This window comes from Globicephala melas, chromosome 14, assembly GCF_963455315.2.
Source record: "Globicephala melas chromosome 14, mGloMel1.2, whole genome shotgun sequence".
Lineage (NCBI taxonomy): Eukaryota > Metazoa > Chordata > Mammalia > Artiodactyla > Delphinidae > Globicephala > Globicephala melas.
Window position 1 is genome coordinate 85,509,853 of NC_083327.1, and position 14,856 is coordinate 85,524,708.

Sequence of the window (14,856 nt, forward strand, 5' to 3'; positions counted from 1 at the left end):
GGGAGGGGCAGGATTCCAGATGCTTCTGAAGGCTGAGTCCCCAGGATTTTCTGAGGGGATCGGGTGTGGGATGTGAGACAAAGAAAGGAATCGAAGATAATGTCAAGGGCTTTGGCCTGAGCAAGAGAAAGCACGGAATTGCTGCAATAAGAGAGGCAGAAGGGTGAGGGAGTCTGGGGAGGCATCAGGGGCTCGGACTTAGGTCTGAGGTCTCTGCTGGACATCCAGGTGGAGACATCGGGCAGGTGGACAGTCTGGACATTGGGACAGAGAAGTCAGGACCAGAGACATGATTCTGGCCATTGTTGGTAGCAGATATAACTGAATGCCAGGAGTCTGGGTAAGATCCCCATGCCCCCGGACCGTCTATTCTCTTCTTGCGCAAACTCCTTTGATGACTTGTCTGTGCCTGAGTCTCTCCCCATCGCTTCCCTCTCGGGCTCCGCTCCCATCAGACGCTCAGCCCACCTCCTCATGGACCGGCTCTGTCAGAGGCAGCACCGACCCTGTGTTGCTGGCCCTGGTGGTGAATTCTCGGTCCTCAGACTCCCTGGTCCACCGGCGCATGTGCCAGCTGACCAGCCCTCGGTCCTCCTTCCCGTCGCAGGATGCTTTCTTCCCCTGGTCCCAGGACACCACACTCTGCTGGGTTTTCTGCAAAGTCAGTGGTCTCCTCAGGCTCCTTGCTGGTTCCTCCTCTGCCCCAGGAGTTGTGTGCATGATGTGCTGTGTGATTGTATGTTGTGTGTTGTATGTGTGTTATGTGTGTGATTGTGTGTTGGGTGTGTGTGTGGCTGTGTGGTGTGTGTGGTGTGTGTAGTTGTGTGGTGCGTGTGTGTGTGTTTTCTCCAGCCACCTTCAGCTGTTCGGGTGGAGACAGAGAGATGGACTTCAACACGCTCAAGTTCCTGCTAAAGTGAGGCAGGAAGCGGGCAGGGAGGTCAAGGGTGCGAGTGAGGGCGTGACACAGTGATGGACACGGGGATCTGAGCTGGTGAGTAGCAGTGTGGAGTCAGCACAAGCAACAGTGGTGCCGGGAACTGGGCTGTTGGAGTTGGGGTAGCTAGAAAGAGGGAGCCAGGGTGAGAAAAGTTGCTGTTAAAAGAATTTCTTTCAAAATGGTGGAGAATTTTGCTTAATTGTGCTAAGCGTTTGATGCCATGAAGTTGGAACAACTATATTATTTTCCATTTGTATATTTACCTGTATAGAAAGAAGAATTAAACCTTGGAGTGTTTATGCCCTCAATTTGTCTGAGGTGAGAGTCACATCATCTACACAGAAAAATATCACTGATATTTACTTTCTGCCCTTGGAATATATAAACCCACGAAGATACAGATAATGAAACTATCATTTCTCAATTTTCTATGACATCACCTTTGTAACAGTGAAAGCAAATGCTATGTTCTAATCCTACTCTTGTGAGGGCAAAAGCCTGATTGCCAACCAGAAAAAAACATACACATGGAAGATGAAATCAGTGTTATCGCAGAAACAGACTTTCTACCGTTAGGACCATCCCGATTCCAAAGCAGCAGGAACAATGTGATCAAGCGTCCCGATGGCTGATGAGTGGTCAGACCTTCCCTTGTCACCAGCCCCTCTTAAACCACGTGGTGCAAACACAGGTGAGGGGCAGAGTACATGAGTCCCGCCAGGGCTACTCAGCTGAGTTTGCGTGTCTTAAAATTAAAAAGTAAAACAGTAAAGGAAGGGTGTCTTCAATATTTGATAGTTAGATAGGCAGATTGGGAGTGACCCATTTTTCTCTCTTTTTTTTAAACTAGGACAATATACGTGCTCTCCAACTGATCAAGCAATGACACGAATTTTCAAGAATAGCCAAACCCCCTCGGGTGGCCTTGTGAAAAAGCACGGGAGAGTTTATGAGAATGTGAGGGTTAAGCTGAACCGACTCTGACCCCTCCCGTGAGCCCCGCATTGATTCAGAGTCAGGAAGGTAAATGTGCCGACACGGCATTGCCAAGGGGGAGGTAGATCGGCCCACAGAAGTGTTCTCCACCTTGGAAACGTTGGGTCCAGTCTTGTGAATGGGTAGCAAAAGGTTGAGTCACTGGTTCTGTGCCAAGAGTGGAGGCCTTCGCCTGGAGGACATCAGAACCAGCCTCCCTCCCCCACGAGTCACGCCTCACAGCCCCAGGCGGGAAACCAGCATCCCAGAGGCCTGTAGTCCAAACTCTGGGGCCGGACTTTATGCACAAGCCCTCATGTCTACACAGGTAAAGGAGACGATTCACAGGGAGCAAAATGTGAAAATACCCGAACCCACTGAAACAGGGAAAATCTCCCCAAAAAGGAGAAAAAAAAAAACAACAGGATGTTACCTCAAGGCTTGGGGAGGTGGTAGCAGAAACGAATTACACGAGCAAAAACTGCTTCTACCCTAATTATGACGCCACAAACTAGCTGCTTCTTTTTATATTGCTGGGAAAGAAGCATTGTACAGAAGTGCGATGTGTGCTGATAATGGAGTTTATAATCCCATGAAAAGAGCGTCAGCATCATTAACGATGAGGGAAATGCAAATGAAAACCACCACGAGCTATCATTACACACCTATCAGATGGGTAAGATCTTAGAAACTAGTGATAACACCAAATGCTGGCATGGATGCAGAGAAACTAGATCATTGTTACATTGCTGGTGGGAATGCAAAACGGTGCAGCCACTCTAGAAAGTAGTTCGGCGGTTTCTTTCAAAGCTAAACATTCATTTATCATATGACCCAGCAATGTTGCTCCTGAATATTTATCCCAACAAAACAAAGACTTATGTTCATACAAAAACCTGTGCTCAGATGTCCAATAAAAATACTGGAAAGAACTCAGATGTCCTCCAGTGGGTGAGACAAACTGTGGTCCCTCCCTGCCACGGACACTACGCAGCAACAGACACACGTGGATGAGTCTCCAGATACTGTGCTGAGCGAAAAGAGCTAGTTTCAGAAGACTGTGTAGGATAAGATTCCATTTATATAACGCTCTCGAAATGACGAAGCTATAGAGATAGAGAACAGATTAGCAGTTGTCAGAGCGAGAAAGGGAGGGAGCTGTCTCTCTTGAAGGGGGAGATCCTTGTGATGGAGCTGCTGTGCACACTGATTATGATGGTGATCAAACAATTCTACTCATAGGTTAAAATCGCATGGAACTAAATACGCAAACAAGTGAAAGTAAAACCTGTGAAAGCTGAGTAAGATGGTTTGCTTATATAATGTTGATTTCTGCTGTGATACTGTTCCACAGTTATGCAAATTGCTACCACTGGAAAGACTGGATAAGGGGTATCGGGGACGTCTCTGTATTATTTTTTACAAATGCATGAAAATCCACATTTATCTCGAAATAAAAGGTTTTAAAAATATGGTTTCTTGGCCAGTGTGCAGAGACGATCCCGGGACGTTAGTTTCGCAGATGCATTCTGCCTGAGGTTTCCACCTGAAGCGCCCCCTGGCAGAGCGAGGTGAGTGAAGGATCAGCTGCACTTGCTGATGTGTGGTCCTTGATTTCACATGCAGGTGAGGCTCCAGGGCAAGGCAAGACCAGAGGTTTTGACAGAGCCAGTTGTGCTTAGAAGTCATGTAGCTCTTGCTTGGCACTAAATCCATCCCTTCTAATCTAGCAAAAGACACCCTTTAACCACATTCACCTAGAATGAAATGCGCTTGTGTCCTTTAGTATTGAGAAAGCACTGCTATTTTGATTTCTTTCATAGTGTTTGTATCAGTGTCTAAATTCTTCTCCAACGCAAATGTTCCAGTTTAAATGGAAAAGTCAAAAACATTCAGTTGACGTTTAAAAATCCCAGTTTGCAGTTAACTGAGCAATCCTGATTGTGAGATTGGACACACCTGTGTTCACACTCCCCCTGCAGGCCCCTGCACTGGACAACAGGAGAGACAAAACAAGCCAGGCTTCCAGCCCTGGATCATTAGAGCACAGCGTCCCACCCGAAGAGGATCAGACGTTACACGTCAGCCCACCTAGCGCCAAACCTCCAGGACCCTCAGGCAGACTCGGCTGTCCTTATCCTCAGATGACTTCACAGGTCACTGCAAACTCTTTAAACCTCAGAGCTACTGCAAATCATTGTTTTCCCAATAAGGACATTCTACTTCACGTCAAAAAGGATTTAATTTTCTAATAGAAATAGGTCGCACTTCTACAGATTTTGCAGTTGCACACCAGGGCCTGCTCAGGGAGGGAGAAAGGTTGCTGGGTTTTCCTCCAGCTACTATAGCTATAGAACAAACTTATTGGAAGGATACTAAGATCCTTCAAAAAGTTTAGGCCAGCTCTTAAACTACCAGTAATTCAGCCAAAGAAAGTAATTAAGGATGCAGTTAAAGATTGGGCTATAACAATTATTGTTACAAATGGCCTAATAGCCAACAACAGAAGATTGGTTAAATTATTCACATGTATATATTAAAATGATAACATAAAATATGTTAGTGATATGGAAAGATAATTATAAGACAGTAAGTTTTTTAAAGGCAGTTTATAAATAGTAACCACAATAAAACATTATTTTTGGAAAAAATATAAATGTGTAAATGACTATATGCAGAAAGTCTGAAGAACGTACACAGTTATTCTATGTGTTGGTCTGTGGGTGGAATTCAAGAGGCCTTGCATCTTCTCTTAGTTATGTCTGTATTTTCTCACTTTTCTTTCATTCATATTATTAAGGAGAACAATATAAATTAATTGTATTTTAAGTAATATATATATATACACAAATTATATGTAATATTTAAAAGGTATGCTATATAGTTAATATTTATATATAATATTAATACATAATTATATATATCGTATACATTATATATCAAAAGTAAGTATATTAAGGCTCAGACTTAGGTAGAAAAGGGGAAAAGCACTGGACCTTTGTGGGTATCTCACAGACACGTGTTCAAGGGTCTTCATCTGAGTCAGAAATGAGATCTCAAAGTTCTCTGCAGGAGAATCATTTTTATTTACCCTATGAGCAGATTTATTGAAGGATGAGACTAAAATAGGGTTTGAGGAACAAAACAGAGCCCAAGAGAAGAGTGGGCTTGTATGTGGTTGCCACAGAACCTTCTGGAAGCCTCTGCAGAATTAGCAAGCAGTCAGGCCAGCAGGTGCTCGGACACCCTCCATCTAACTGCAGAGCACAGGGCCGTGGACTGCTTAACCCCTCACTCTTGATCTAGAGGGGCCCTTAAGCCTTGCTAGAACTAAAGGAAAGAAGTGTCTTAAGAGTGACAATGACGGAGCCAAGGGGGAAATCTCTTGCTGGGCACTCACTCTGCAGGGAAAGGAGGCGAGCTGTCTTCATCTTTGAAAGCTAGTGGTGCCGGCACCCAGGGTTGGCCTCGAGGTCCCGGTGTTGCTGGCTCCCCCACATTCGCAGTAACAGACATTTGTTGGGCACCTTCTTCTAAGTGTTAGGGACTATGGTAGATGCTGTGACCTCAAAGAGGAATGCGTATGTGTGTATATGTTAATCCCAACATCCTAATTTATCCCACCCCCCTTTCCCCTTTGGGAACCATAACTTTGTTTTCTAACCAACAATGACCTACTTATTATACAGCACAGAGAACCAGAGCCAATGTTTTGTAATAACCTATAAGGGAAAATAATTTGAATATATATATATATATATATATATATATATATACACATATAACTGAATCACTGTGCTGTACACCTGAAACTAATGTGACATTGCAAATCAACTACACTTGAATTTTGTTTTTTTTTTAAAAAAGAGGGATAAGCAATTACTCAGACGCTGAACACCGAACGCCCAAAAGCGGTATTGGGGGTTGGAAAAGTGAGAGCTTTGGACCTTGTGACTGAGAAGCTTCCCTCCTGTCTGCTGCAATGACAGAAGAGGAATTAAACAGTGGGGAGAGGGCACGGGAAGCCACAGAGCTCTACGTGCTGCCAAACTTCTCCCATGAGAGCTGTGTCCTTCCGCAAGGGACTGCCTCTTTGAGCTCCTGATTTCTTGCCTACCAGGGAAATAATCCCTCCCTCCTTAGGGCTGTTGGGAGGACGGCCTTAAACCCTGTGCATTAAGTCCATGCACACAGTAGTTGCTCACCAAGAAATTAATTCCAGCCACAGCCTTGCTGTTTGTAGGCATCCAATAACTGACTATTAGTGTAGGGATTGGTGTAGGGAACAAAATGAAAGAAAATGAGACGTTTGTAAAGCTTCCTCATCTGTAGATTAGATTGCATGGTGGCTGGAAAGTGCGTGGAAACCAGGAAGGATGAAGGATGGGGCAAATGCCTCCTTCCACCTCATATTTGCTTGTTTCTGGGAAGGGCAGAGTTGGTATTGATCCAGCGAATACTGTTGCACTTGCCCTGGTATTCGGGATAAGTTCCACATTTCTTGTGGAACATTCCTGTGAGGACATTCCTGTGAGGTACCATCAGAAGCATTCCAATAGGAGTGACCTTGACACGCCCTCAATGTAGCAGCCCTCCTGTAAGCAGGGAGGTGGGCGCATGCCTTGAGTTTGCTATTAGAAAATCATGATGGATAAACAACAAGGTCCTACTGTACAGCACAGGGAACTATATTCAATATCCTGGGATAAACCATAATAGAAAAAAATATGAAAAAAGAATATATATATAACTGAATCACTTTGCTGTACAGCAGAAATTAACACATTGTAAATAAACTATACTTCAATAAAAAAATAAAATAGAAAATTTTTTAAAGAAAATCATGAAAAAATATTGAAAGGAGCAGAACCTTATTGTACTTCTCCCCCCATGTCCTCCGCCCGCCTTTTGTCTGTAGAAAAGCTCTAGTCAAAGAATAAGTTTAATCAGAGAAGTGAGAAAATACAGAAGCAAAGTAAAGCAGTCAAAGAACACAAAATAATAATAGTTGAGTCATTAAGCAAAGTCAAGGACCTTGAGCTCCTCCTCGAGGGCTATAGATAATATTCTGAGCCCCATCCTGTGAGCTGTCTTACAGACACTGAAACCCCCACCAGGTGGAAGAAGTTAACTACATGATGAGCAGACGGTAGCCACGACAAAAACTGCCACAATTCTGAGAACCGGCCTCAAAGAAATGGGAAAAAACCAACCCTGGAACTGAAGACTAACTGTACTTAATACAATCAAGATGAGCATGACAATTTCAAAATGACTGTCAGAGCTGACTGTGCTGTTTCTGCATGGGGTCCCCTCCCCCCTCCTATACACCCCGGAAATTTCCCTTTAAAAGCTCTTGCCCACTGATGGTCAGTGGGGAGTCAGCCTTTGGACACGAGTCCACCCTCTGCCCCAGTTGCCAGCCTCCGGAATAAAGCAAACTTCCCTTTCCACCAATCTTGCCTCTCAAGTATTGGTTTTCGAGTGGCCAGCAGCTGGACCCGACTTTCAGTAACAAAACTGTAAATAGGATAAAACGCCAACAACAGCAATAATAATAATACCTTACTTTTGGATAAAAACTTCAGTTTGAGCAACACTTTTATACAAATTATTGCATTTATCACGTTTCATATAACCCCATGTGATATATAACAGGCAGTATACCTCCATTACATTAAAGGGGAAAACATGTAACCAAGTGACTTCCTCAACGTAAAGCATGCAAGAAGGTGGCAAATTCAGGGCCCAGAAAGATTCCTACGTGTCAGGCACTGCTTCCATGAAGCTACAAACATGGATAAGATGTCGCTCCTTCCCTGAAGAAGTACACGATCTGGTGGTGGATGCAGAGGTGTAAACCAACACGTGAAAAGGGCCCCAGAGACATGAAGGTGGTCGCTCCAGAAAGGAGAAGCCCACCACCAGCAAGAGAGGGCAGGGAAGACTTGGCCAGTGAGGCCACGTTTGGGTTGCTTCCTTGAAGAATGAGAAGATTATAGGTAGAGCAGGGAAGAGGGGAAGGATGGGAGGAAGTGGTTCCAAACGAAGAAGAAGTGTGGGCAAAGTTCCAGAGACACCAAAGCACTGAAGGTATGTGTGCATGTGAAGGATGTAGAAGGTTTCTGGAAAAGCGGGGCTAGGCGACAAAGGCCATCGCGTGCACCCAGAGGAGATCTGACTTTATCTTACAGCCAATGGGCAGCCACTGTTGGTTTTAACCAGGAGAAAGACAGGATCAAATTTGAATTTGGAACTATTTTGACAGTAGAGAGGAGATGAACTTCTTTTTTTTAATATTTACTTATTTTCCTTATTTTTTTGGCTGTGTCAGTTCTTAGTTGTGGCACAGGGATCTTTCGTTACGGCACGCAGTCTCTTCGTTGCAGCACTTGGGCTTCTCTCTAGTTGTGGTGTGCAGGTTTTCTCTCTCTAGTTGTGACACGCAGGCTCCAGGACACGTGGGCTCTGTAGTTGTGCCACGCAGGCTTAGTTGCTCTGCGGCATGTAGGATCTTAGTTCCCCGACCAGGGATCAAACCCGTGTCCCCCGCATTGGAAAGCAGATTCTTTATCACTGGACCACCAGGGAAGTCCCAAGAGGAGATGGACTTCTAAGGGAGGAGATTGTTGGCAAGAAAGCCCAGGCAGGATATGATTCTGGTCTAAACTAAGGCAAGGATCATGGAACTTGAGGAGAAGGGATATATATTTTTTTAATTTTTAGGAAGATTTAAAAATTTTTACTATAGGGGATATTTTTGAGTGATCTTTCTAGGGCGGAAAAATAGAGGGTCTGGTAATTATTTGGATATAGGTAGTGAGAGAAAGAAATCAGGAAAGATTTGAGGTTTTCAGCTCATAAATTTTGGAGGATGGTAATAATTTTAAGAAGAAAAAAAAGCAGATGGGGCAGGGAGTGAAGAGGAGGAATTGGGAAGAGAAGGTAATACATTTAGTTTTGAGCAATTCTTTACAACTTATGAAAGAAATATCTATTGGAATTTATTTATTTATCTATTGGAAGAGTTTATTTATTGGAAGAGTATATGTTAAGACGTTGTTACAGGTTCTACAGTGCTTGGCACATAGTAGGATTCGATAAATATTTGTTGAATGAACGGAGAGTCAACAGTAATTATTCAATGAAAGAATAGTGAATAGTCATTTTGACAAACAGGTAAAAACCAGCTGAGAATAAGCTGCTGTCAGTTACACAAAGCTTGTCGTCAAGAGCAGCAATTCACAATTTAAAAATAAAATTACCCAAGTTGTCTAAACAGGATATAACTAATAATTTACTTGCACTAAGCCAAACTGGCCTTTTCATAAGTGCTAATAACAATAGTCTTGACAATTTCAGAGATTCTTACGTGGCAAGTCTTAAATTCAGGACCCTGTAAACCAGCTTCTGCTGTATGACGTCAGATAATAAATGTTTAAAAATCCAGACATATGCACAGATCCTATGCCATAGATGGATCATAAGTCATTCTTTCCCTCTTAGTCTCTCTCCATAAAGACTTTAGAAGTCAAACACTGGTCTATAAATATCAAAAGTCTAAATATACTGCATTCTCACCTCCCCAGTAAGTCAAGAAGATTTGCAAACTGAGTCAAGAGCTTTGGCACCCTTGAAGCACAACCATGAACACGTCGGTAACTCGAGGTAAAACACCCAGATGAAACCAGCTCAAAATCAGAACAACCCGATGACATAACCAGAACAGCTGGTCATCAAAAGCTAACACGGTTTCATAAAACTATAGTATAGAATTTATTAGCAGTTATGGGCACCCCTGAATAAATTGTAGAAATATGGTTAAGTCTTCAACTCCAATAGAGAGGACATCAACTCATATCTCTTGCTGTTTTCATTAAAATAGCTATTCGGTATATAATTTACCTATTTTATTGAAATGCTATATATTTTTGAATGAAACCATGCCAGAAAGATGACTTTAGGCTAAAATGTTACTAAGCTTGGAAGAGTTTGAGGTGAGGACACCCTGGGCCCTAGTGCTCATTGGTTGATGGAGCCCTCCTCCCTGGGCTACTATTTCAGTTCAGGGAACCTGCCCAGGGCTTTCTTCAGGGTGGGGAGCCCTGATGTTTTCCAAAACACTTGTCTCTGAATCCCTTGCAAGCATGTACTCAAGAAATAAAGTCTGGAAGTAATCAGGGTATAACAATAACAGGTTAACTGATCTGCATGTGTGTGGAAGGGCACATTGGACAAAATGGGAGAGAAAATTCTGTTTAGAGATTGGAAATGAAATTTTATTTGGAGAAGTAAAGTCTTCAGCACATTGAATGTATAGACAAGAATATTAATTGCAGCATTGTATACAGCCTCAGATAACTGGAAGCAAAGTAAATGACCATTGATAGGAAAATGAATAGAATATAGTACATCTACAGAATATTATGCAGGCAGTATGAAGAATTAGAGTATATCAGTTTACTTAGTGATATTTCTAGGAAGTACTGTCACTTGAGCCAAGGCATACAAAACATGTATAACCTAAAAGCTGTGTGTACTGTATACGAATATCCCTTTCTTTCCAAATCCTCTTCTTGAGTTCAGATAACAAGTTCAGATAATGAGATTTCATATAGTGAAGGATACCTGTACATGTATATGTGTATATATTTACATCTATGAATCAACAAACAGCATTATGAGATCCCATTTTTTTTTTTTTTTTTTTTGCGGTACCCAAGCATGTGGGATCTCCCTGGACCGGGGCACGAACCCGTTTCCCCTGCATCGGCAGGCGGACTCTGAATCACTGAGCCACCAGGGAAGCCAAAGATCCCATATTTTTGCATGTATAAAAATATCTGTGTAAATACATATAATAAATTTCTATATTCAATTTTTAAAAAGAAGAAATGAAACAGATGAATTGTTTACATTTTATCATTTGTTTTCTTCTGGTATTTTCATTCCTGTAAAATAAATTCTATCTATACTTTGTGTAGATAATGTTTGAAATATTACACGTATTATCTTGTCTTCATAATAATCTTCAGAGGGAGACTAGGTGAGAAAAATGGTCCTCCTTGAAGTTAAGTCACTTGCTTAAGCTCACATAACTCAGGACCGGATGGTAGCCCAAGTCTGCCTAGCTCCAAAACCCTCTTTACTCCTCACAGGAGCCATAAGACCTCCATGGAGAATCAGACAGAATCAGCTCCAACAATGGAAGCATCCTTTGCCACTGAATATGTTGATTACTCCAAGTACAAACCACCTCCAGTTCTTGGGCCCTGGGACTGAGGCCCTGGGAGTGAGGAGGTCATAGGATCCTCAGCTCTCAACAATCCCACATCTGCACAGTGGAGGCAACTGGTAAACCTCACAGCGATGACAACCCACCTTTAAGCTGGAGACACCTGAAGCTGAGCACATGGGCTCCAGCTGTTTTTTTATTCAAGAGGATTTACCAGGTGTCTCCTTCGCATTCAGAATAAAGGCTCTTTCAGCCATATATTATGGCATCTTTAGCACATTTCCAGTCTGTAGCACCCAGACCCAAGCTTTTATTAGACTGAGTCTTTGCAGACAGGGTTGGCCTGAATCAATGTGGAAAAAGGAAGACTATTAAAACACATGCAGTGGAAGCTAATCCAGGGAGCACACAGACGTACTGGCAGCTGCTTGCCTACAACCAGGCCAAGGAGAAAGCATAATCAGGGAAAAGTGACCAAATCCATTTCCTATTGGAAGGTGGAACCAACTGGAAAGAGCAGCCCTGCCTCTTATACCTTTGCTCTTGGAAAGTTCATGTGAGGCTCTGGTGCGGTTTTCCATCATGATGAATCTGCAGGACTGGTGGTCCCACTCTCACTTACAGCACTGATACATTTGGGTGTATGGTTCCAGGATTCACTTCGTCACTTTCTGCAGACATGGCCCACAGAGCAATCCTTTCCAGGCTCTGATCCTCTTTCTTGAGGACCCTTCTCTGGCCTGTGCCTCCCTGCAGGTTCTCCCTAGAGCTCTGAGCCATTCCACCCTCAGCCCATAGCTTCCATTTTTTAAAAGGTCTTGAACGAAGTGAAACGTGATTAGTTACTGGGAATGAGCTAATGATGTGCACAATTCCATAACCTTTGTCACTGATGAAATAAAGGAATAAAGCTCATTTTCTCCAGATTTTGATGCAATAATAGCTCATTTTTTTCTATGAAAACATGTGTTCTATGAAAAGCACAGAACTTAAATTGCTTCATCTTCATAGTGTCTTTTCAAGAAACATCATCCAACATCAACCTGAGAACTGCCTGCAGGCAGTAGAGTGGGACGGTTAGGAGCCCCGACTGGGATTTGCCCCCAAATCTGAAACTCAGTAGCTGTGTGATTTCTGGCAAGTTACTTAAACTCTTCCTGCCTCAGTGTCCCCATCTAAAAGAGGGATAGTAATATTACCGACTTCATAGGGTTGTTGTAAAGATTGAGTGAGAAAATGATCACTCAGAATGATGATCGGTAAATGAGAGCTATTAATAATTCATTAACAGTAAACCTGTAATAAGGAAAGTGTGACAAGTCTGCCTGAAACCAACAGAAGTCTCTCCATTTCTACAGCCATGAAGGTACTGTCTTGCAAGAGGTACAGAGACACCCCTTCATAAACTGTCTACCCAAACCAAACTTATTCCAGTCCTTTGAAAACGCTCCAGGCTTGCTGCCCTTCCACACAGAGTCTGTCTTCCACCTGCAATTTCCCCTCTTCTCGAGGCCAGACTCAAATACCGCACCATATGTGATGACTTCTGGGAGACGCCAGGCAGAGGGATTCTCTTCCAACTCACGTGGTCTTTGTTCTCTTCTGCATCCATGTAGCATTCATCTTGCCATGCTGTTTGCACGATGATTTATGAGTTAGATGTTACTGCTCATGCTTGATGGCAAGCACCCTAAAAACACATACATTTTGTTTTTCCTCATAAAATCTTGTTCGATAAATGTATGCTGCTGAGTCATTTATTAAATATCCCATTTGGGCTTGCCAACAAGCAAGCGTAGTAAACCATGTATGCACTGGGAGTTGGCAGGAGAGTTTGAAATGCCAATTTATGATAAAAAAAAATCTTCACAAAATAATTAAAGTCTCAGTGGAGCTTATTATCATTCCCTGTTTTGTTTTCACCTTGAAAATAATTACAAAAGATGCTAAAAATTTGTGACACATTTTCTTTAGTGTCTCTTTGCATCTGCAGGGGATGGTAGAGTAGATGTGTTCTGGAAGTTACTATTTCCCTCTCTGTCTGCAGCGGGACCCCACACATCTGTGCTGGCTACTCTGCTCCAGTTCTGGGGCACCTGCTTTGCCTGGTCTACTTTCTAGTTTCAGTTTGTTTCGTGAATCCCACTTGCCTTCTGCCTGGGGAAAAGTACATTAATTCTTAGGCACTTATTAGGCACTTAGTACATACCAACTACTCCATTCAGTGTTTTACAACCAGCAGTGTGCTGGTAAGGATTTAACAGGTGCATGGGGCGGGGCGGGGGCGGGGGGCAGCCCTGACTTGAAGGATTTGCCCATTTCCAGGGTGTAAATGCAGCCAGTTCTGCTCGGGGTGCTTGCTCTGACGCTTGAGGATTTGTCCCAGCATGATGGATACATTAGGAAACAACTTGAGCAAAACGTGAATTTCAGTTTGCTCACGTGTGTTTCATCCCTGAGAACCCAGGTGACAGAAGCAGGAGCACACAAATGGCACACGCGCTCGGGTCACCAGGACGACGAGCCACCCCCACCGCAGCTGGTGGGACCCTTTCTGTCTGGTTTCAGAAGACCCTCCTGATGTTACTTCTGTGTAACATCAGCTGCACTCCTTCCCACTCGGTCCTCCCTGTTCTCAATTTCCCCTGTACTCTCCCCTATTTTGTATTTTTCCCTCTGTTTCCTGTTCTTTTGCTCTTGGGATCTTTTTTCTCTCTCCCCCTCTCTTATTCTCTTCCCCTTGCAGACAGGGTGCTGGGCATGGCGGGGCCCCAGCACTGTAAGCACTCACTTCCACAAGCAAACTTCAGACTTTATCAAGGTGACCTTTCCGAAGGGACACATCTGTCACAGTCTCCACACATTTCTTAACCAGCTAGCATGGACAAACTGTGCTGCCATTTTTATTGAGTTACTATCTTTCTATTACGTGTCACTACAAATTCTTGAGTGTTGTGGCCCTGACTGCATTTTACTCTAAGTCCCGTGGTTTTTAATGCACAATTTTGCCAGTGGGTTGAATCTGAGGAATGCAGACATCACGTGACAGCAGAAGTAACTGCCCACTCCCCTTGGAAGAACTGGTTGTGTGCGTATATCTCTCCCCAACTCTGCATTAGTGACGTCACAGTGGTAACTGAAACCCACCAGTGGGAGTGTGTTTGGGGCGTGGGACTCAGAATTTACATCTCTATCATTCCCAGGCGACACTGATGCTGCTGGGGCAGACTTCGAGGACCACTGCCTGAGGGTCAGACCCCCCCGTGCCTCTCCTTTGCGGGAGCTGGGAGCCACACCACCCCTGCCCTCCTTCTACCCTCACAGGGTGAGAGGAATTGAGGAAGGCCCAGTGGAAGCCCCATCTGTGGTGTCTACACTGATGGATTCACCGCCTGGGAAGACTGGGCTGCACTCCTCTGCTTCCGGATAGGGAGCAGTGCTCCTCCCCTTCTCCCTGGCCTTGGCGAGCTGGCCTTGGAGTCATCCCCGTTTGGATCCACATCCACGCTCCAGAGGCCACCAGCTTATGAGCTGCGGGACCTCGTGCAGATCAATGAACTTTCCCAGCTTCAAGTTTTTTCATCTGTAGAGTGGGGATAATAATACCTTGCTTGAAGTATTGTTGTGAAAATAAATTGGTATCTGATCCCCTAGTTACAAGGTTGGGTAGGAAAGCAGAAGTCCTTGTAACACATTTTCCCGAAGG

At 43.7% G+C, this 14,856-nt stretch overlaps 1 protein-coding gene and 1 pseudogene across 4 annotated transcripts in view; both read right to left on the reverse strand.

The window, feature by feature from the left end:
• The window catches only part of PDE10A (phosphodiesterase 10A), a 584,018-nt gene that overhangs the window by 530,097 nt on the left and 39,065 nt on the right, over positions 1 to 14,856 (reverse strand). The window lies entirely within an intron of this gene.
• On the reverse strand, positions 10,663 to 12,762 carry LOC138842319 (putative transcriptional regulator encoded by LINC00473; annotated as a pseudogene).